This window comes from Aptenodytes patagonicus, chromosome 3 (genome assembly GCF_965638725.1).
Source record: "Aptenodytes patagonicus chromosome 3, bAptPat1.pri.cur, whole genome shotgun sequence".
Classification (NCBI taxonomy): domain Eukaryota; kingdom Metazoa; phylum Chordata; class Aves; order Sphenisciformes; family Spheniscidae; genus Aptenodytes; species Aptenodytes patagonicus.
Window position 1 is genome coordinate 35,644,636 of NC_134951.1, and position 21,218 is coordinate 35,665,853.

At 41.5% G+C, this 21,218-nt stretch overlaps 1 long non-coding RNA gene across 1 annotated transcript in view; it reads right to left on the minus strand.

The window, feature by feature from the left end:
• Positions 1 to 21,218, minus strand: part of LOC143157881 (uncharacterized) — a 56,655-nt gene extending 35,437 nt beyond the window's left edge. The window contains exons 1-2 of the long non-coding RNA XR_012994864.1: positions 21,141 to 21,218; positions 13,368 to 13,479 (exon numbers count right to left, since the gene is read on the minus strand). This is a non-coding gene — a long non-coding RNA (uncharacterized LOC143157881). The remainder of the gene's footprint in view (positions 1 to 13,367; positions 13,480 to 21,140) is intronic.

Here is a 21,218-nt window from a genome sequence, read left to right on the forward strand (position 1 = left end):
CATCTTCTGGGATTTGTTTCCAAGAGAAGATCATTAATCTCCTGGCTGTTAACCCAGAAGCCCTCCTGACTGCGTTCTGTCTACAGAAATCAGACCTTCACCAGGCCAGACTTGGACAGAACAACTGCTAACTTTTAAACACTGGAGAAAATACTGTCCCTTCACTGGAACGTTTACAAGCACACATGGTTCTCCTTTCCCATTTATTTAACAAGCATCTGAATGATTCCGCTAATGTAGCTATAACCCAGTTCTCAGCTCAGAGACGAGGGACACTGTGCAAGGAAACCACCCTGCATCCAGTGCTTCTACAGCTATACTCATTACACACAATCCACCCAGTAGTAGGAATATTTAAGAGAGTCACAAGGTTCCCATGGAGAGAGAGCTGAGATCTTGTCTGATTTCATTCCAAATCTACTGAAAACAGAGAAAAGCTTTTGCCAAGGCAATTTTGGCAAGTATTTCCAGCAGTATCCTGGCTTGCCAAATTGCATTTGGATTTTGCTGGACTTATTTACTTGTTCGGTATGCTCGGAGAAGTAGAAACATTTGTTGCTGTAGAGAATTTGGCTTACTTTGAAGACCTGGAACAACACTTAAAAGATGAATCAGAGACTGACCGACTTAGGAATTTGATCTATTAACCTCAGCTCATAGTGGTGCTGTATCCTGAAGTGTTAGAAGTAATCCATAGCTCAGCTACTTCAGGTTTGAGACCAGACAACTCTCTGAACTCTCAAACGACACTTTTAACATGTTATTTTCATATAGCCAAGTTCTACTCCTTTCAAAAATACCATCCAACACAAGCTGTAAGACGACCCTGAAGATCCTCTTTAGGAGTCAAAAGAGCACAACTACATTTTATGACAAAACTGGCATTCTTTGCTGACTGCATGGAGATATATCCTAAAGGCCTGATTTTCAGAAGGCATTAAGCATCCAGTCTCTCAAAAAAACAAAGTTACAGCCCTTTAAGACACCTTTAGTTCAAGGCTGATCCCTCCCACACTGTTGTCCCCACCCTCACTCACCACAGGGCTGGTCAGTGCTCTGCTTCCACCCTGTCACTGGGGCATGCAGGAATGCTTTTGATCAGAAGCGTCAGAGGTACACTGGTGACATATTTTGCCTGACAGAGTCACGCTCAACTGTTTGACTCAAAACCCGGAGTGAAGATATCAGGAGTATTTCAAAAGCATTATCTGTAGCTCTTGTTTTCAAGGTTTTGGCACTGTTTCTCCCATGTCTGTCTATTCCACATTTTCAGCTTTACTAGCTTGCTTTTGCTCATTTTCTTTTTTTTTTTTGCTGAGCAAGACATTCCTCCTTCATGCCTCCCTCTATTCCCCTATCTCCTAACACTGCCCACTACCTTGCAATAGGCCAGCAACCTTGCCTTCCCTTTTCAAACACAGAAGCTACGTACTAGGTCATAGCCACGGTCCAACTACCCTCAAAGCACATACTGCTAAAGAAAAGTACAAAATACCACCCAGGCTTACATAATGTCATTTTTCTAACTCCTCACTGTTATAACATAAATTCATCCTGGAGGCATAGCATTTGATATAATTCTTTCTTTTGCCTTTTAAAAGCACATATTCTTACAACTCCTTCAACCCATTATCGAGTAGGCACCTACGATGCATTTTTCACAAACAGAAAAATCAAGTATAAATATACCCTAATTTTCTGATTTCTAAATGTGTATGTGTGTATATATATTTATTTTGGTTGCATTCAAGAAGAACAGTACCAACTTGCTTCCTAAGAGATACAAGTAGACTGCTATATGACCTGTTTCCATCTTCATTGTACCTTTCCAATATTTAATTAACTTGTAAAGTGAACAGGAATACCTCTGGTTTACTCTAGATGAGCCAACAACAAAAAAAATAAACGAAGATAAGGTAAAGAATCAATGCCTACCTTTCCCACCCCAGGAAAACATACCACTCAATGATTCTCCATTCATAATTATAGTTTTAAATCTGTTCAACAATATTTAATCCCTCTGATACATGGTATCCAGACTTTTTACTATGTTAAATTTTTTTTTCCCATCAGGATGTTTGGGTTGCCACATCAAATATCCTGAAACACAGCATAAAGGCTAGCATTTGTATGAGGCTACTAATCTGCCCGACTTAAAAAGAAATAAAATAAAAAGATAACACACTAGATGGGTTGCATTTCCCAGTATTATTTACTCCACTTACCTACTTTGGTCCAAGTCCTGTTTCAGTACTTCTGTCCAAAACTATGTCAAGCTGACAGCCTATAAGCAGTCGTACACTCTACTCACCCAGTTAAGCCCTGACACAAATTAAGTTTCTATCTGTAATCTGGAGTACTCTAATTTTAGATTAGCAATCCACAGAGTTTCTCATATTACTTATAACTCCTTGATACAAGTTATTGGCATTTTCTAAGTTATGTCATATTTTAATAGCTGTTGTTAAACATCCTCCTGGCTTACTAAAGTGGAAAGAATGCCATCAACATTTGTATCTGACTAAAATCTAGCTTTTTAACCACATACCTGACAAGCTTATCGAGGATTTTAGTCTTTAAGCACTGCTCTATGACTTCTACCTGGTCATGGAGCACCAACATTACAGTTACTTTTGTTTCTAATAAAATCTTTCTTTCTCCAACTGTCCAGCTGTCCTCCCTTCATCCATGTCATTTTCTTACTAATTTTATACATTGCTTCATTATCTGCTAATTTATATTCATGGAATAAAAGCTGACAGCCATCTATTTAGGGATTTCTGGTGGCAGGAGGAAGAGAAAGAGTATTTTTAATAGCCGTTTCCACCCCTGTTCTCAGCCATTTTATCTTTGACTATCTCCCTTGATTATGGATTCTTCCACAACTAGTAAGATTTTTATAAGCCATTCCAAAGCGCTCTGTTTTTTCTGTTCATATTTCATCTTTCACCTTGTTTTGTTCAAAAGCTTTCTACCTTTTGAATTTCCTCCTTTGAGAGCAAAAGATTGTATTCATCTGACCACATACGGACTTCTGTAAGCCAAGATACCCACACCTGAGCTAGTTATCCTAGACTGACTTTGAAGATAAAGGAGAGAAATAAGTATGGCAACTGGGGACAAGTCATCCCATTCCTAAATGCATATCTAAAATAAATCATATAAATTGTCTCATAAAAGGGCCTCTCCTTCTTCATTAAGGTAAGCCTAAAACGGTCCTGCTCGGACATGGTCCCCCACAACATCCATCTCTCCAAATTAGAGAGGTATGGGTGCACTATTCAGTAGATAAGAAATTGGCTGTATGGTCGCATCCAGAGAGTAAGGGTCAATGGCTCAACGTTGGATGGAGATCAGTGACGAGTGGCGTCCCGCAGGGGTCCGTATTGGGACCGGTACTGTTTAATATCTTCATCAATGACACAGACAGTGGGATCGAGTGCACCCTCAGCAAGTTTGCAGATGACACCAAGCTGAGTGGTGTGGCCGACAGGCCTGAGGGACAGGATGCCATCCAGAGGGACCTGGACAAGCTTGAGAAGTGGGCCCGTGTGAACCTCGTGAGGTTCAACAAGGCCAAGTGCAAGGTCCTGCACCTGGGTCGGGGCAACCCCCGGTATCAATACAGGCTGGGGGATGAAGGGACTGAGAGCAGCCCTGCCGAGAAGGACTTGGGGGTACTGGTGGATGAAAAGCTGGACATGAGCTGGCAATGTGCGCTCGCAGCCCAGAAGGCCAATCGTATCCTGGGCTGCATCAAAAGAAGCGTGGCCAGCAGGTCGAGGGAGGTGATTCTGCCCCTATACTCTGCTCTGGTGAGACCCCACCTGGAGCACTGCGTCCAGCTCTGGAGACCTCAGCATAAAAAAGACACGGACCTGTTGGAGCGGGTCCAGAAGAGGGTCACGAAAATGATCAGGGGGATGGAACACCTCTCCTGTGAAGAAGGGCTGAGAGAGTTCGGGTTGTTCAGCCTGGAGAAGAGAAGGCTCTGGGAAGACCTTATTGCAGCCTATCAGTATTTAAAGGAGGCTTATAAGAAAGATGGGGACAGACTTTTTAGCAGGGCCTGTGGCGTTAGGACAAGGGGGAATGGCTTTAACCTGAAGGGGGGTAGATTGAGACTAGATCTAAGGAAGAAATTTTTTACGCTAAGGGTGGTGAGGCACTGGCACAGGTTGCCCAGAGAGGTGGTGGATGCCCCATCCCTGGAAACATTCAAGGTCAGGTTGGACGGGGCTCTGAGCAACCTGATCTAGTTGAAGATGTCCCTGCTCATTGCAGGGGGGGTGGACTAGGTGACCTTTAAAGGTCCCTTCCAACACAAACCATTCTATGATTCTATGATATTTAACTATACCACAGCTGTAGTAAATTCAGCAAGGTGAATCCTTTCCATGGGTATTTCTTACCAACTTTCATGAACAATTAGATCCTCACAGAGTATTCAAAGGTAATGATCACAATACAAACCCACTGTGGGACAGAGAAATCACATTTCTAGTGGTTTTCCACATTAAGACACCACCATATTTACTTTCAGAATGTAATTCCTATTTTTTCTTTGTAAAGAAGCTTAATTGCTCATTACCATTTTTGAGGTACTTAGCTGATTCACAGATACCTGTATTTATGTGACCTGCCAAATGGCTTCTATACCATTTCCAGGGCCACCTTTGGTCAAAGAGCTGTACATCTGCAGGGTCACAGCCCTGGGCCTCAACTAACAAGCTCTGCAGAGCTGTTTGAGTGTTGCTTTATACCCTTTTCCCCACTGCTCCTAGTTGAGTCTGGCCCTGTAAGTCTAGGGCCTAAGCTAGTTTCCTTCCTTTCACTGCTTTCCATGCATTACATAGAAGTGCCAATTACTGCTCGAAGGACATCACTATTCATACAAAAGACCAAAAAACCCTCATAGCAGATACCATTTAAAGGAGATAGTAAGTACTGTTGTAAATGTGTCTCACACAGGCTTTCCATTATGTCACCACTGTTTAGTTTAAGTTGTTAAAAACCCCTCCGTATGTTTTGAAAATATTTCAGGATGTTGATGACAAGCATTTATAGCTATAGAATTAATCACTGCTATGAATCCCAGAATTGCATCAGACATGCAGAAAGGCTTTAAGGTTACATAGCTTTCAACAATCAAAATATAGGAACCTCACGGTTCATTCTAGCCTCCATACATTAAATTGCTGACACACTAAGATGATCCTTGCTCTAACGGAACAGCAGCATTTGTTCTTACTAAATATTCAGTTGCTTTATTTTTTTTTTTTAAACCAGTAATTTTAGAGCAAGAGCTTCAGATGAGCATATATTCCATGGAATAATGTTGCAAATAAAACACAGCTAGAGTGCTTGAAACTAATTGTATTAAGACATTCTAAAACACAAGGCTTGTTTACTCTGCTCAGCATGCACAGCTAGGCAACAGGTAGAAAAAACTGAGCCATTTGCACAGCCTCCTTTGCCTCTTTCTTCCATTCTTCATACCATATTGTCTCTGGCTTTGCTGATATATGTTTGTATGTATGTATACTTATGTACACACAAAAAATACACGGCAGAGTATATCGGCCTTGTATTGTACAATTTCTTAATATAATTAGTTTCAAGCATATATAAAAATATATATAAAGGAACATAAAGGATATACATGTTGCTGTGCAGAATGGTGAAAACCTTTCTGGAGGATATAAAATATTTTCACCATTCTGTACAGGACAAAGCAGACAGTTTCCCCAGAAATGGCAGCAGACATCAGAAATGCAGCTATCAACTCTGCAAAATCCACACTGCAATAAGAAAATATTAATCCTACTCCCAAAGTATACAGAAGGTGATGAGGGCAAGGGAAAAAAAAAGTACTATAAACATTATTGTAAGAAGATCTCTTAACAGCCTACGGCCTTCAGAAGAGTGCACAAACTCTCCCCAAAGCTTTTACTACAACAAAGTAGTTAGGAAGGTTGTTGACTGATTAGCCTTTTATTTCTGAAATCGAGAAAAAAAGTTTGAAAAAGATAGAAAAAGTTCAAGCCAGTAATGGAGAATAGCATTACAGGACAACTGTATGTGGGAGTTAATACATGCATAAGCTGTGATGGCCTTGAAGACAAAAGCAAGAAGTTTAAGTTGCATCTAATGAATAAAGGTGAGTCAGGGGAGGAAGGCAGAGATAAGTGATCTGGTGAAAGCAAAGAGACAAGAGATCTCTGCACAGCATCCTGGAGCACTAAAAGCAAATCCTCTGCCCTTATACGAGACAAGAATAAAAAAAAACAAAACAAAGGAGTGCAATGAAGAGGACAGAACCACTTAGAACTCCTCCAGGCAGATGCTGAAAGACCAACTATTGACTGAAATACACCTGGATGCCCAGAAGAGTGCAAAAAAACCTCTCAGCAATATCCCTCTCTTCCACTGATGTTCTTGCCTTGCTATAGGCAGAAGCTCTGGAGTTAATTTTCTATGCTCTGCATTATCAAAGGAGGTATGTATTTAATCAAAGGGTATACAAGGGAGAGGGGGAAGAAAAAAAAAAACCCTTCAGCAACACAAGACAAAGTTACTGAAAATATCTCCAATTTACTCACAAGAAAAATCAAGTGCCAATGACAGGAAGGCTGAATCGGAGCAAAATGCTGGCTATCCATATTAAATCAAGAGAAGTATTGTTAAATAAAAGAAGCTACGATTACATCCACAGCTAAAAAGATGCCTCAAGCCATCATCTGGAAAAACACTCTGTCACTGCACGGCACGTGGCTTTCTTCTCATATCCTCTGTTCATTTATTTGTTTCATAATAACTCTTGGAAGCTTTAGGAAAAAAACAGAACAGTCTATATATCAGTACAAAAAAAAAGGAGTGATTTCATGCATCTTGGTCTATAAATTACTGCTTAAAGGGGAAAAAGTTATATGCCCAATTCAATTCAAAAGAGTCATCCTTTCCAATTCAGATTTGTTGTAGAGCTACAGGATTAGTTCATCTTCTTTTACTGTGTTTTTAAACAAAACAAGCACATTGTGTAACGCCTATTTCACATATCATTAACAAAGAAAACTCCCCAAGCAGCATAGCTATTTAACACTGTCACTTTTCAAGCAAAGAGTTAAAGCATGTATCTGAACAATTTATGGTTTTGAGTGTGGCTTGAGTAGGAACAACAGCTCAGTACTGAAAGCTTTCCATTCACATCATCAACTGTATTCTCTTCATAACAAGTGCATATGTAGGCAGATAGATTGTGCCTTTTCCAAGAGCGGCCCCGTCATTTTAAAGATTATTTCCATAAACAGTACGCACGGGTAAATAGCGCTGGTTGACTTTCCCCTTTTCCTTCCCTTCTTCCTGGCCGGCAGACAGAACTTCTGCAAAGTCAAAACCAGGACCCCTCAGATGAGAACTGCTCTTCTCTTTCAAACAGGGCCGGGGAGGGAAGCAGCTTTCTTAAGAATACATCCATTAATTCAGTAGAGGGATGAAAAGAGGCTTGACTTGACCTACCCAAATCCAGAAGCCAGGGCCTAAAAGCAAGACCCTGCCTTCCACCTGAGACGGTGACCTCAACAAGTACCAGGTACGACAACATACACCAGCATTTAGGGTAACACAAAGCTAGCAGCCGGCTTCCACTGCAGACAGAAATTAAGGACCACTGTTCTAACGTTATTCTGAAGTTTGGCCCTAGCAGGTTTTAAGAGGTAGCTGGCAGAAGAGCGGGTTACATGTCTGAAGCTGTTTTTCTGGAAGAAAACTCATGTGCATGTAGTGAGATTAGAGGCTGAAGCAAACAGTCCCAACATACTAGTACATTTTCCAAGAGGAAACATGCTGAACTTTGAGACAGTACGTAATTCAGGAAGAAGAGTAATAGAATGGGTATTGAAAGAATTTCCTGCCAAAGCACAAATATTATCAATATGTAAATCTTCACAGGAGGCACTTAATGCTTTTGATATTAAATACTCTGCCCATGCAAGTTCTCTCCTATTGCTCAATCCTCTTCTTCAAATATATAGCGAAGCTTTCCAGACGATGAGACTACATCAAGAATCCTCTGCCTAGATAGTGTTTCTCAAGTGCATCCAACTTCCATGAATTTCATTACAAGGTCACTTAGGAAATTCTCAGGGTTGTCAGTAAAGCCAGTTTTAAGCCCCGAAAAGCTGCAAAAGCACTCACCTAAAAACTTGTTATTTGTTGAACCACATCTCTTAACTATTGTTCTACTTTGTCAACAGTAACACCTGTGTCTGTCATTCACAAATATAATCTGACTGTTGTCAGTAATTCCCATTTCTCTTTTACTGTAGATACTCACAGAAAATTCAGCTACTCTAAAATGAATGTAAGCCCTACCTCTGACATTTGCCTTGGCCCTGAACTCAGTCAGTATGTTGCTAGGTTTGCAATACTTGTAAGTCAAATGTTGTGTTCATATTGACTCTCCTTCCTCCGAGTTCACTACAAGCTTTTCAGAGTTTTAGATTTGCAATAAAAGGGTTTTGGAAACCTCTGCCCATTTCACCTGCTCCCTCTGCTGTACTTACAAAAAAAGATCAACCTAAAAACACAGCTTCATCAGTGTCTGTCCTAACTTCAAATCCATGTACCATCCAACCAAACCATCATCTTTCAAGATATTTATAGCGGGGCAAATAGCTGGCTAAGAAGACTGGTTAATTAAAATGGAGGAAGACAGAAGACCTAACAACTCAGCCACACAGACAGTTACCCCTAAGCCCATCCCTCTGTCCCCCTGGTTTTCCTCTCACTCTTCCTGTTTGTCCCCTGCCCACGTCATCTGGATTCCACTTTGATGCCACTGGTCTTGAATTAGATTGTAATCCCTTGTCAGGAGAGCTCGTACCTTACTACAGACGGCAAAGCATGCAAGATGTACAGTGCTAAACCTAACAGGAGCCTTCAAGCACTACTGAAATACAATGTAATCTGAATCTATGGCAAGTGTACAAATCTACACCGAAAGCTGTTTGCAAAGTATGGATTAGTGGTTTTCTCAAATATAGAGCATGCTTTCTTGACATTGTAGATACCACTTTAGCTACCTACACGTCAATGATATTTTATAAGAACTCTGACCAGGCCATTAGCTCCTTTAAAAAAAATTCAGAAACTTCAGAGAGTCTTAGCTTATCTGTATCTTATGTAAAATGTAAAGGGACAGATTAATATTTAGGTTATGTCCCCTCATATTTTTATATGAGCATGCATACATATTTGAGAAAGAAAGATACTGATGACAAGAAAAAACAAGTTAACAACAAAACTCTCTTTACCAAAGCGTAGATATTTAACATACATACCAACAAGATGCATATCTTCTCTCAAGAGTGAATACACAAGTGCTTTCAGTATCAACTTAAATCACTTCGCTACAACCTCGCTGCTCTTTTTCTGGTATGATAGCAATCATCGTTAAATATCATCCCAGTCACATACACTGTTCTCTCTGTCCTGGGGTCATATTTAAGGCACAGCAGTCCACCCACACATAAAACTAGTTGGCAGGACTGGAGTCTTGAAATTGTCTCAACTGACTTCTAGAAAAGTATGAATCAGCTTTCAGCATTTCCTCTTTTTTTGAAAGGGAGGAGGGAAGGAGAATGAAAGGAAAGGGAGAAGGGGGAGGATCACTGAACCTCAAACAGCTGAGATGCTATGATACATCAGAGGTGAACCCAGTTGCATGAGATGTCCCTGACCTCCCTACCATTTTGCAGGCTTGGGCCTCTTCCAGGAAAAATTATTTTATAATTTTTTTCCACGGTTGCTCTAATTGGTGCATTTCTAGTTTCCAGAACTCCTGTAAGTGATTGCTTCCTACAAGTCTTAGGATTTCAAACTCTAAATGAACCATTGCAGAGATGCTAAACGTGCGTGATAATCTTGTAAAACTTTAGCGGAGTCTAGAAACAAAGCCAAGCAACCTGTACAGCCAAGCAAGCTGAATGGAAACTCACCTCTGAAAACTTACAATTGAGTTTGTAGTTAAAAATATAACCTAATTGATTCCATTTTTGCTTTTTTTCCTACCAGAGATTGGCTCACTTCTAGACATTCAGACACAGACATCACAAGAAAGATTAAGCAGTATGTAGAAAAGTTTGGCCTAAATTCATATGTCTGTGATAAACCATATAGAAGTTTTAAACAGACAGCTATGCTTTAGGTGTCAAACATTTCTTGACGTCTGTGGCAGTTGGCAGCTGCAAACATCCGACTGAAAGCCCCATCTGCTGCTTCACAGCTTCCAGTCGAGGATGTTTACAGTCGCTCACTGTCAACAGCAATACACATTCCTCAGCTGTTTACTTTATATTATTAACATGCAGAGGCCTCCGAGCAGGTTAGTTAAGATCGCTACAACTTCTGTTGCTGTGTTGCTGCCTGCAGATGTACACGGGACTGTTTCCATCAGTATTTACAAATGAAATAAAGTATGACTTCCAGAGGAAGATTTGCAAACAGCCAGGCATATTTTTTGTTCAAGCATTACACTTCTAGAATTATGTTGCCTATTTTACATCCAGTAAGAATTAAAATAAAAACATATGAAAAGAGCAACTTGCTTCCACTATTGCATTTGTGTTGTTCTCCAAGAGACTAGAGCAATCCTGTCACATTCATTACAAAAACTGCACTACTCCACAACTAAGTTTGCTTATCAGCACAGTGACTAAAGATAGCAACCAGCACGAAAATAGAACCAAACCCTTTCTAAGGGTATTTCACTACAGTGTCTGGTATGGCTTCCTTCCCCATAGAAAAGTGGATGCGAGGGAATTATGTGATATTAGAAGTTAGTTTACGCAACGTTTGCTTCCAAATAAAATCGTGGAAAAAAACCCACCCAACCCACAGGGGACTGTGGGGAAGAGGGAGGAAGTCGCGTAGCAAGCTCTGCAAAGGCTTCAATAAAGTTCAAACCTGTTAGAAGATTTCTACAAATTATCTGAGCTAACCAGTTGCTGCTACAATTCACGTAGTTGGCAGAATGGCATTTCTCACCAAATGAAAAAGCCAAAAAGATTTGGCATAATGTCCCGGTTGTACAGTTCTGCTGTTTGTTTTTCATTCTATCTCCCATTTCCTTATTAAGTTAATGATGGGGAAAATTAAAGATTAATCACTCAACTATTTTTCTGAAGTCATATGAAACCGCAGCAGGCAAGCAGAGTGATTATATCACTCTAATTAGAAGGTGCTTTTTCCTTGAAACTTTCTTGCCCCCAAATGAAATTACCGCACTGTAAACCCAGTAGGTTATGAAAAGACCGTAGCTGGAACGCAGAATCCTGCGGCGTATTTACTCAAACTGATAAGTGTGAAGGATCTCTATAAATCACTTTCAAAACTCAGGGTTATATTTTCTATACTAAGGTTAAGAAAATTAATCTTTCAGGCAGCAGGTGAAAACAAGCAGAATTATGTTGGGGCCTTTCCCTTTATTCAATACCAACTTTGAGCTATTAAAACTTCCTGGGGAACCACATTTTCTCAATGGGTCAAGTCACTAAGGAAACAAAGCAAACTTTATCAGCACTGCACAACTCTACATTCCAGGAATTCCTAGCACTTGGCATCTATATACCACGCCAGAGCCACAGGATCCACTTGCCCTCTCCTTAGCAGAGCTACCATGACAAGCTATGAAACTCTCAGTGAGGTGCCCAACTTCAAAGTTGCCAATACGAGGAGGTAGTGACATCCCCGTGTGAGGTCTACCACAGGACAGGAGGGTAAGAAAATATATTTCCTATAGTGACAGTTTTGAAAAAAAGGAAAAAAGAGTTCCTCTTCCGGCAAGTTCCATCTTGTTTATCACAAGCCAGCTAAGAAAAGCACAAATAGTCCCCTTGCAAGACAATCTATATGAACTGTAAAAAAAAAAAAAAGGCAACAAAAAATCCTTAGATGCAAATCACTGATTGCAGAATGAAGAGATTCCAGCTTAATGACACCTGGTCATGAAACACAGATTAGCCTTTCATTTGTAAATGTACCAGCCTAATATCTACAACTTAAAGGGGGAAAAAGTAGGGAGACTATAAAATCCTACTACTTTGACTTAATTAGATGAAGGACATTATGTCAGCAACAATGTGCAATTCCACTCCAGGTATGGCTTCCTTTCTGTTTTTAAAAGACATCAAACAGATTATATCTGTATGAAAGTCAAGGCAAGGTCAATCTAAAACTGTGAGGCATTTTATCACACAGTATGGACTGTTAGGCAAGAGAATGCAATGTTATCTTTACTGCTCTGTTTTTTAATTTGTACAGTATTGCTTATAGAGATGTTTAGGCAGAAAGTGTCCAAGACTCAAATATCAATCAACAGGGCTTGATACTTGCTGATCTTGGTAAGGTTTTGAACAAATACAAGTAAGAAAAAAGGAACTACATTCTAACTTTTCAATGTCTTCATGAATTTACAGTTCCTGTCACAGAAGGATAAAGGGGCAAACTGGCGGCACTTAAGCACCGTTCAGTTAAAAAAAAAAATCAACTGTTTTTCTCTCACTCTCCTGAATTTTCCAAGCCAGATGAATGGATTATTGGTCAGAGAAATAAAAAAAAAACACACAAACAAAAAAAAGCAACTAAACCAAAATTTTCCAAGTGCTGCCAGAATTCAAAAACAGGGCCTCTACATTTTCTATCACCTCCCATACAGATGAGGCAATATGCAAACTCAGACAGGTAAATTAGTTTTTAATCATATTAGAATAACACTGGAATACCAACAGATAAAAATGCAAATTCAAAGCTGCATAGAACTTGAAAAAAACTTAACTTGTGGCAATTGTTTCCTAACTTGCTTTGTAGTATACATTTTCAAATTTGCTTGTCAAAAACCTTAAGATCATCATTAAATATGGGAAAAATATATTCCTCCTCTTCCTGTCACTGACAGTACAGGAAGATTAAGCACATGTTACTTACATGAACTCAAGTTCACAGCTGTTATGATACAGCATGAGTATCTCCAACTGTTGCCGATGAACACAATTCTCCCAACTGCATTTGAACTCACTCTAAAATGCCTGAAGAAGCAGGCTCCCCATGCTGAGCAGGCAGTTGCAGACAAGCAGTTGAAATTACGCACCAAATGAGATACAGAACATCCAAATGTTTGGGAACGAGATGTCAAAACTATTGGTAAAAGTATGAACAACAGGTAGTGCATTTTCTTGAGCCTCTTCCCAAGAGTCTCTCCCCAATGTCTAATCATTGGGGATTTTAACCAGCTTTTAATCCATCCAGGTGAATGAATACTACGGCGCACCTCAGTAGAAATATACCTGGAGAAAAAAACAAGAACTTACTTCTTGGATACCAGCTGATCCTACTTCAGTCGCCTTCATGAGAGATACCCACACCTCCGGGGAGAACTGCATTCTTCGGCCGCCAAAGACTGCTCCTCAGATTTCCAGGAATCTGTATCACACACATGAACAGAAGTTATTGTAATTCCAGAAGTTCAGTAGTTCAGATAACATAGTTCTCATTATTAGGATTGTCTGCAAGAAGTCAGATAGCTTTTAACAACCATTATTAAAACCATGTCCTTTTCTGGTACAGTCATTTAAAACTCAGAATGTGTTTAAAGTGACATATTACTCCTGAATGCAGCTGTCTCTCAATTAGAGGAGATAAAGGTTAACTGCTAAAGCAGCATAAGTATTCAGAACCTATATTGAAGTAGTTAAATTTCCCACCAGAGATAGACATAACGACTTCTCCCATTTATTATCTTAAGAAATGTACAGATTACACAACCGAAAACCAACCATACAATAAATCTGAGATTGAGCATCACTTCAGAAAAGCAAAATCCCCAGAGTCCTCCTAGTTAAGCCTTTAAGACAGAGAAGGAATTTATTCACGCAGTCATTCTGGAGGAAAAGGGATATACAGAACCCCCTTGCAGATGGATGGACGGACAGACACACACACAAGACAGAACCAGATTATTAGGAGAAAACCGAAGAAATAGAGAAATAGAGATTGAGAAGAGAAGAGCATGGAAACAACACAATAAGGGGAACTAAAGTAAACCAATCTGTAGAAAAAGAATGCACACATGACAGTTCTGAAATCTCAATTATGAGCACACGACAAAAGCAAAAGAAATGCAGTAAGTAGGGTTTATTAACTGAAATGTATATACTCAAAGTGTATTATTTATCGATTTGCACTCCTGATGCCTTTTGAAGGTACTTGAACCAGTTCTGTATGCAACCGTATGAAAGGAGGATGCCTCTGTTAAACACATCTTCTCCGTCAATCAGCCAGCTCTAGCAACAAGTGAAGGCTAAGGAGGGATATCAGCGATATTTGTGCTCTGCTATAGAATCAGTGAACGATACAGTGGTGTTTACTACTCTACATTTCAGTGTCACGATGGCATCACTGCGAAGCCCACAAACCTGAAGTACTGGCCAGAAAGGAAGGTGCAATAGGCTCAGCTGTCCTTTCGTATCAGCTGGCAGAAGTGGGTGACGCCTGGCTGGTTCAGAGCATTACTCTACTTGTTGGCAGAGCCAAGCGCCATGCCGGTTGCTGTTCCACCGTGGAGCAGAGTAGGTGACCGGCCTGAAGCTGTGCATAAGTATGCATCACTGCGTCAGTTCCCAATGCAGAATGCTTAAGTCGGTGGTTTTCTATTTCAGATAAATACAAAGACCATGTACTGGGTCAACACAAGAATAAAGAGTGTATATTGGACAAGAAAACAGCCCCCAATGGCAGTAACTCCTTCTCATGGTTATTTAGAAGAAGCATTACCCAAGAGAGCGTAACACCAGATCCCAAGCTTAGCAAAGAACATTTACTTAGATTTAACGGGGTGAACAATCTACCTGTAGTACATAACTTATTCAGCCTTATTGTCCATGTTCAAAGGGAAGTGAAGTACAGCTGCAGTGAGAACAAGCCTCTGGCACAGGGGACACACCACAGGCAGCAGTGGTCCACATCAGAGATCCGGGCACACAGGAGCAAACATATGTTTGGGCTGACCAGAACCATCTTCAAACACAAACCTCTGCCCCAACATCCCCCAAGAATTTCTAGGACACTTCCGTCCTGTATTTTGCAAACTGTCTCCTAACTCACATTTCTTATGTCCTTTATTCAGGACATGTAATTTGCTCTGAAGTCACATCTCCAGGGAATATATTTTATACCCTGCTGTACTCCTGAAGAAAAGTAGGGACTTGAACTCTGATCCTTGCGTTGGTCCAGTGACCCACACCTCACATGCTACCAGTTTACCCTCATATTTCTGATTTCAGGGTCAGGTAATCAATGCAGGAATCAGTTCTGCTTGCCCATAGCTAGGACACAGCACCTGTCCCAACTCCCTTGCAAATACAGGGAAGGCCATTTTTCTCTTCCCATCACTCCTCCTCTTGCACAGAGCTCAAACACACAATTGGGACACAAAGACTCTCAGAATAATTAGCACAATCATAAGGTTTATCCTTCATCTCCAGTTGATGAAAACAAATACAGCCTCTGACCACAAGACTATTTTTACTTAGTGTTCTCCATAGTGAACTGCACAAGTCCCAGATGCTGCAGGAGAGTCTGCAAGGCTTCCACTTACACTTTTTTACCCATGAGGTTGTACAATGCATTGATTACTCTTGTCCCGAAGGTACTTGAACGTTACCAGAAATTAGTGCCAGAAGCAAGAGAACTTCTGGGTACCATGTCAAGCAACACATCCACTAAAAGTGTGCAAAAAGCAACTTTGTTAACACCACCATGTGCTAAAGTAATTTAGCCTGTTTCTTCACAGCACTACCCAAGTAAAACCTAACAGCAACATTTAAAGAACAAAACTCAGTTCATGTGCAGCAAATGCATTAACCTTTGCACAGATACAGACTGGGGCAATACACCTACTCAAGTCCTGTTCTTCATTTATTTCCAGCAGCCTCCCCTTTCCCTGCGTATGACCAGGCTTATGGCATGAGGGAACAGCATGAGGCTGAACATCAGCCTCAAGGTAGTTAAACACTTGCTTGTTCCCACAGTTTGTAATTAAATACTCTGACCTATCGGATAAAATGCTGACATCATACTGACAGGGCCATGAACCTGAATCCTGTTAATGTTACACTTTCAAATTTTTCTTAACCCGTATTCTCATCAGAGTGAAAAGGTCTTTCCCCCCAGCTTTCCAGAAGCAGAAGCTACGAGTGGCTAATATGCACATGGAAAAAACATCCACCAAGTTAAAGAGAAAAACAATTCAGTCCTACGAAGAGAGGAGAAAGCATTAGACCGTCCACCTAAGGAAGGGGAAAGGGCTTACCAGCATAAATGTCCTAGCTAAGCCACTGTGGAAGCACTAACCTGCTCAAGAAACTACTACACAGAAATCAACACTGACATGCCAAAGGGTGCACACACTAGAAAGTCCTGCGAGAGGAAAAAGCGGAGTGAGCCCCAGTTTGGAACGGCTAAAACACAGCTGCATGCGAGAGACCAGAGACAGGCAGGAAGAGGGCACAAAGAGAGAAGAAACCCTACTGTTAGCTTCAGGCATTGGGAACTTAAAATTATCCTCCTTCCTCACCTTCACCCAAAATTTCCAGTATAAGTCACAAAGAGTTACTGTAAGTGCTACCCACACACAGCCTTCTACAGATGCAAACAAGTGGTGTAACTGCATTTTGCTCCTGATCAGCAGAAATAATTACCCAGAAGTTCCAGAAGAGAGACAGAAAAGGAGGCAGGAGGACACCTATGAAATGGTTTCCTGTCCAAAAAAATTTTCTGATGTTTATTAGCAAAGAAAATCCCCAGTGGATAAATATAGCTTTCATAGTCAGCTAAAAATCAGAGCTATTAGAACGTATCTCAACAGTTCCAAGAACAGCTCTCGGTTGCTTAGACTCAAAGAAAGTTTATAATCAACTTGCCACAAAAGCTTTAATTTTGAACATGTGTCATCGAAGAAAAACACTGAGGCAAGACCAGACTTTATTTCTCAAATGTATTAATAACTAATCCCCTTTGGATTATGTCAAGCATGTCACATTAGGATGGCTTGGGCTCACCTTGACTGGCAAGCAAGTTAAAATGCAACTAAACCCGTCTACGTTTGCACTCCAACTCGTGCTTCTTTTAAATTTCAAATGGTTACAGAAGAAAGACATCTGTTGGACTAAAGCTGATCAAGACCATGCTATCGTCCTGTTTTATTCAACATAAAGTGTTACAGGCAAAAATAATCTTAGAGAAAAATGTGTAACTTCTTTTCCACACACCTGAATTTAAAAGAGAAGGGGGAACTTTTCTTTGCAAAACGTACTTGCTGTGGTAGGTTCTGTTATTATAAAAGGTACATTTATGCAGTAAAAGTTCTCGGTGCAAAGGGTTATATATGCAAACGGTTGGATTAACAAACCAGAGTTGAGAATGAGCTTTTCCTGTTTCTGCTAATTTATGGCCTGATGTTACATTCCTTTCATGCAATGCCATAATCTTCAGTGAATGACTTCACGTTATCCTCCTCAGAGTAATCTAGGAATGCAGATACAAAGAACTTCAACCACCACCTTCATAAGACTCTCCCTCTTAACCCTCAAGGGTTTAGGTGCCTGATAGAGTTTTAGATATGAATAAAAATTTAAACATCCTTGCTCAGCTGCTACTACCCTTCAAGCATACAACTTTCTGCCAGTGGGTACGTGTACCAACATTGAAGCCCTTGTAACACTGCTTGAACCAGTACCGCACGTCCAAACCTCCATGCAGTTCTCAAATCCCCTGCTCACCCTGTCACACCTCAACTGCTGACACACAGGAATGTGCTTTTCAAAGTGCAACTTCCAGAGCTGTCCTTTATCCCAACAATAAAATCAAGAGTTTGGGAATGGACCAGCCGCACCAGAAACCTTTTTGTACAATACAAGCACTAGGACAAGAAGCGTTCAGTTTTAAATTCCCCCTAGGTCTGCCTCAGGCCACAAGCCAAAACTTGGCTTTCATTATCCCAGTTGAACACCTATGCCCTTGTGGTGATGCCATCCATGCTTTGTCCAGCAATTTCAACAGGAGAGGCTCAGCCCAGGAGCTCCTGCCACCCAGGAGAGCAACATATTCAAATCACTCCTCCAAATCAGCAAGATGACCTAAAAAAAAAAAAAAAAAAGAGTCTTTGGAAAAAGGGACTCTGCTCGGGCATCTCATTCCAGGACAGTGTTTGCAACTGCAGATAATAGAATGGATCAACTCCTTCACCCAGCTAGACCCAAGACCTAAGCCTCTATAAAAGCCGACCTGCACAGCAGATCTCTCTCTACATGTTGCACTGGTCAGCTGAGGCACTCTGCTAGTTGTCCTCTGAGGTGCCCAGGGGACACCTTGCATGACCTTTCCCTGCAGGTCATGCAGACAGAGCAGGTGCCAACTCTGAGCTACTGGGCATCAGAGCAGCTGCAGGTCAGGCATCTGCACGCTCCAGCCCTTGAACTACCTCGGGTTTTTTGCCTCCTCCTTCTGTCAACTGTACAGAAAGTACAGACATGCTGTTGGCGTATTTATCCTCACTCAGCTTTCTAAAGATTCAGTGAAACGAATCATGTGCAGCACTTGTATCTATTGTACTAAAATAAACAAAACTCAACCACAGGATCTCTTTTTAGTATTCAAAGCACTTGCACGTTGGTGGACACAGCCCTGATGAAAACACTCCCCCAGATGACCCCCCCCCCCGGGGTTTAAGAGCTCCTAACCCTACAGAGCTGCAGGGCAGTTACTTGACTGCAAACGCAGCTTGAACATCACATCTGACTTCACGGTTAGGGAAGGGGATTCCAGCTACAAAAGCAGCATTGAGAAAATAGCTTAGAAAAGTACAGCAGCACTCTCAGGGCTCTAACTTTATAAGTAGATTTATAATTAAGAGTAAGAGCTATTAATTAGTTTTCAATGGTAACAGCAAAGAGCTAATGATCTATTAGGAATCACAGACACTGCATTTAACATTTAGTATTTCCCTCACTTCACACGAGGAAACAGACAGACTAATAAATTCAACATATGACACAAGAGGTCTCAACACACAAAAAATACTGCTGGCAATATTAACCTCACCAGGAAACCTATCCTTCAGAAAGTGAACATAATAGAAATTAATCTCTACCCAGATCTTTCAATAGCAACCTCATACATAACACTTCCATTCTTGGTATTTATATGAGCTTTGGTTACAACAAAGCTATGGACAACAGCCATAAAGCAAGTAGCATGCATTTTAACACGCGTGTATTAGGTTTGACTTTAAGAGCCAAGTTCTTTTTTGGAGGGGATTTTGTCTTCTGCAATCAACCTATTTAAACTCAGCCTTCTCCATCCAAACAGCCTGAGTTTAGAAGAGCTTAAAAGGAAAAAAAAAAAAAAAAAAAAAAAAAAAAAGAAAAGTGAGCCATTGCATTTTGACTCACAGTAGACACAAAAGTAACCTTCAAGGTTACCTTGCCCTATTTGCGGCCTCAGGAAGGAGAAAAACACCGTTTCAGCAAAGGAATTTCTTGCCTGGCTGGAGGCCACACCCGCCACAACAACTGATGGCAGGAAAGCATTTGGATTCACAACTCTACCCATAGCACCCAGCCGGAGGCAAAGCAAAACTTTCTCATTTTCAGAGAAGAAAAGAAACTCTTGCTCAATAAGTAGCAATTATACTGCAGAATTTATATGCTGAGCACGGCTGAATGTACGAATACCAGATCAGTCAACCATAGCTTTAGCGCTTTGAGTATGATTAACAGAATGAACTTTCAAAGGTCAATTAAATGTCAACACATTTTAAAGAGATATTCTTCTTAAGTTGGGGCGATGTGTAACAGTACCTTCCAAAGCTGCTGTGCCACTGTCACCTGAAAATTCTACCCATCCTATACTTACATGTGCAGATATAAAGATGATAACTAATTAACCTTTGATAGAAAATAATGGCTATTTACACTCCTGGCTTTCCTATCGCTAAGCTGTCTTTTATTACTTGTGTCTAACCAAGTACATGGAGACACTCTTCTCCCTCTCCCCAAAATTTCATTACAACTGTTCAGGGTGTGAATGAAGGGAGAAGAAAAGGAGCAAGAACAGTTTGAGAGTCTAATAATTTACTACATGAAAATGAGAAGAGGCTTTTGATATGCAATTGAGCTGCCTGGATGTAAAACTGGGGGAGGAAGGGAGGGTGGGGACTGTAACAGAATTAATTATGAACACATTAATTATTTTAGTCAGACTAGCAATAGATCTTTTCACTTCTAAACATTTCTCGAAATCCAAGTTTCAGGTAGCTAGCTCAAGACATCTCAAAACTGACGCTGAAACGCTGAACACTCAGTACAGATCCATTTAAATCACCTCTCAAACTGGATGCTCTAATCATTACTTAGTTTAAAAAAAAAAAAAAAGTCTCCCATCCCAGTACAAAGTGAAAGGATCAAAATCCTGACCAAGGCCTCACAACACTACTGTAATCATTTTGACATAAGCTCTATTTATTCAAGAGCAGAACTAAAAAATAATTTGAGGGCTGAGAAAGACCCGCAGAGCATCGCACTCTGTGCAAGAAGGAAACGGGCTAGAGAGTTTTCCTTCCACAAGGGCAGCGGCCCCAGCACCTCTCCACAGGTAGGTTTGTAACCCCACGCAATTTTAGGAAGGGTATTTCGGGAGGTATCCGTTCCAGCACCGGCAGCCGGGGGACAGTCCCCGCCGGGTTTCGGGCCAGGTGCCCCCGGGCAGCGGCACGGCGGCGGTTCTCCCACAGACAGGGGCCAGGGCGGGCAACGTTCAAAGTTGCTAAGAAGTTCCCAGATCCGGGGGCTTCCTAGCCCCCACCCCGGTTCTCCGGGGCCCGCCGGGCACGGCCACCCGCCCAGCGGCTGCCGGAGCTCCGTCCCGTCCCGCCGCACCTGCGGCCCCAGCCGGCGCCCACCTGGCAGCGGCGGGTGGAGCGGGCTGCCCGGCCCGGCTCCCGCAGGTGCCCCGGCCCGCCCGCGCTGCCCCGGCCACACGCCGGGGGCCGGCCCCGGGGCCCGCTGGCCGCCGCGCCCGCTCCTTACCTGGCCGGGTCCCGCCGGGCCGCGGCGCCGCGCCCAACTTTCCCACTCCGGGCGAAACTTGCGGCAGGCAGCGGGCCC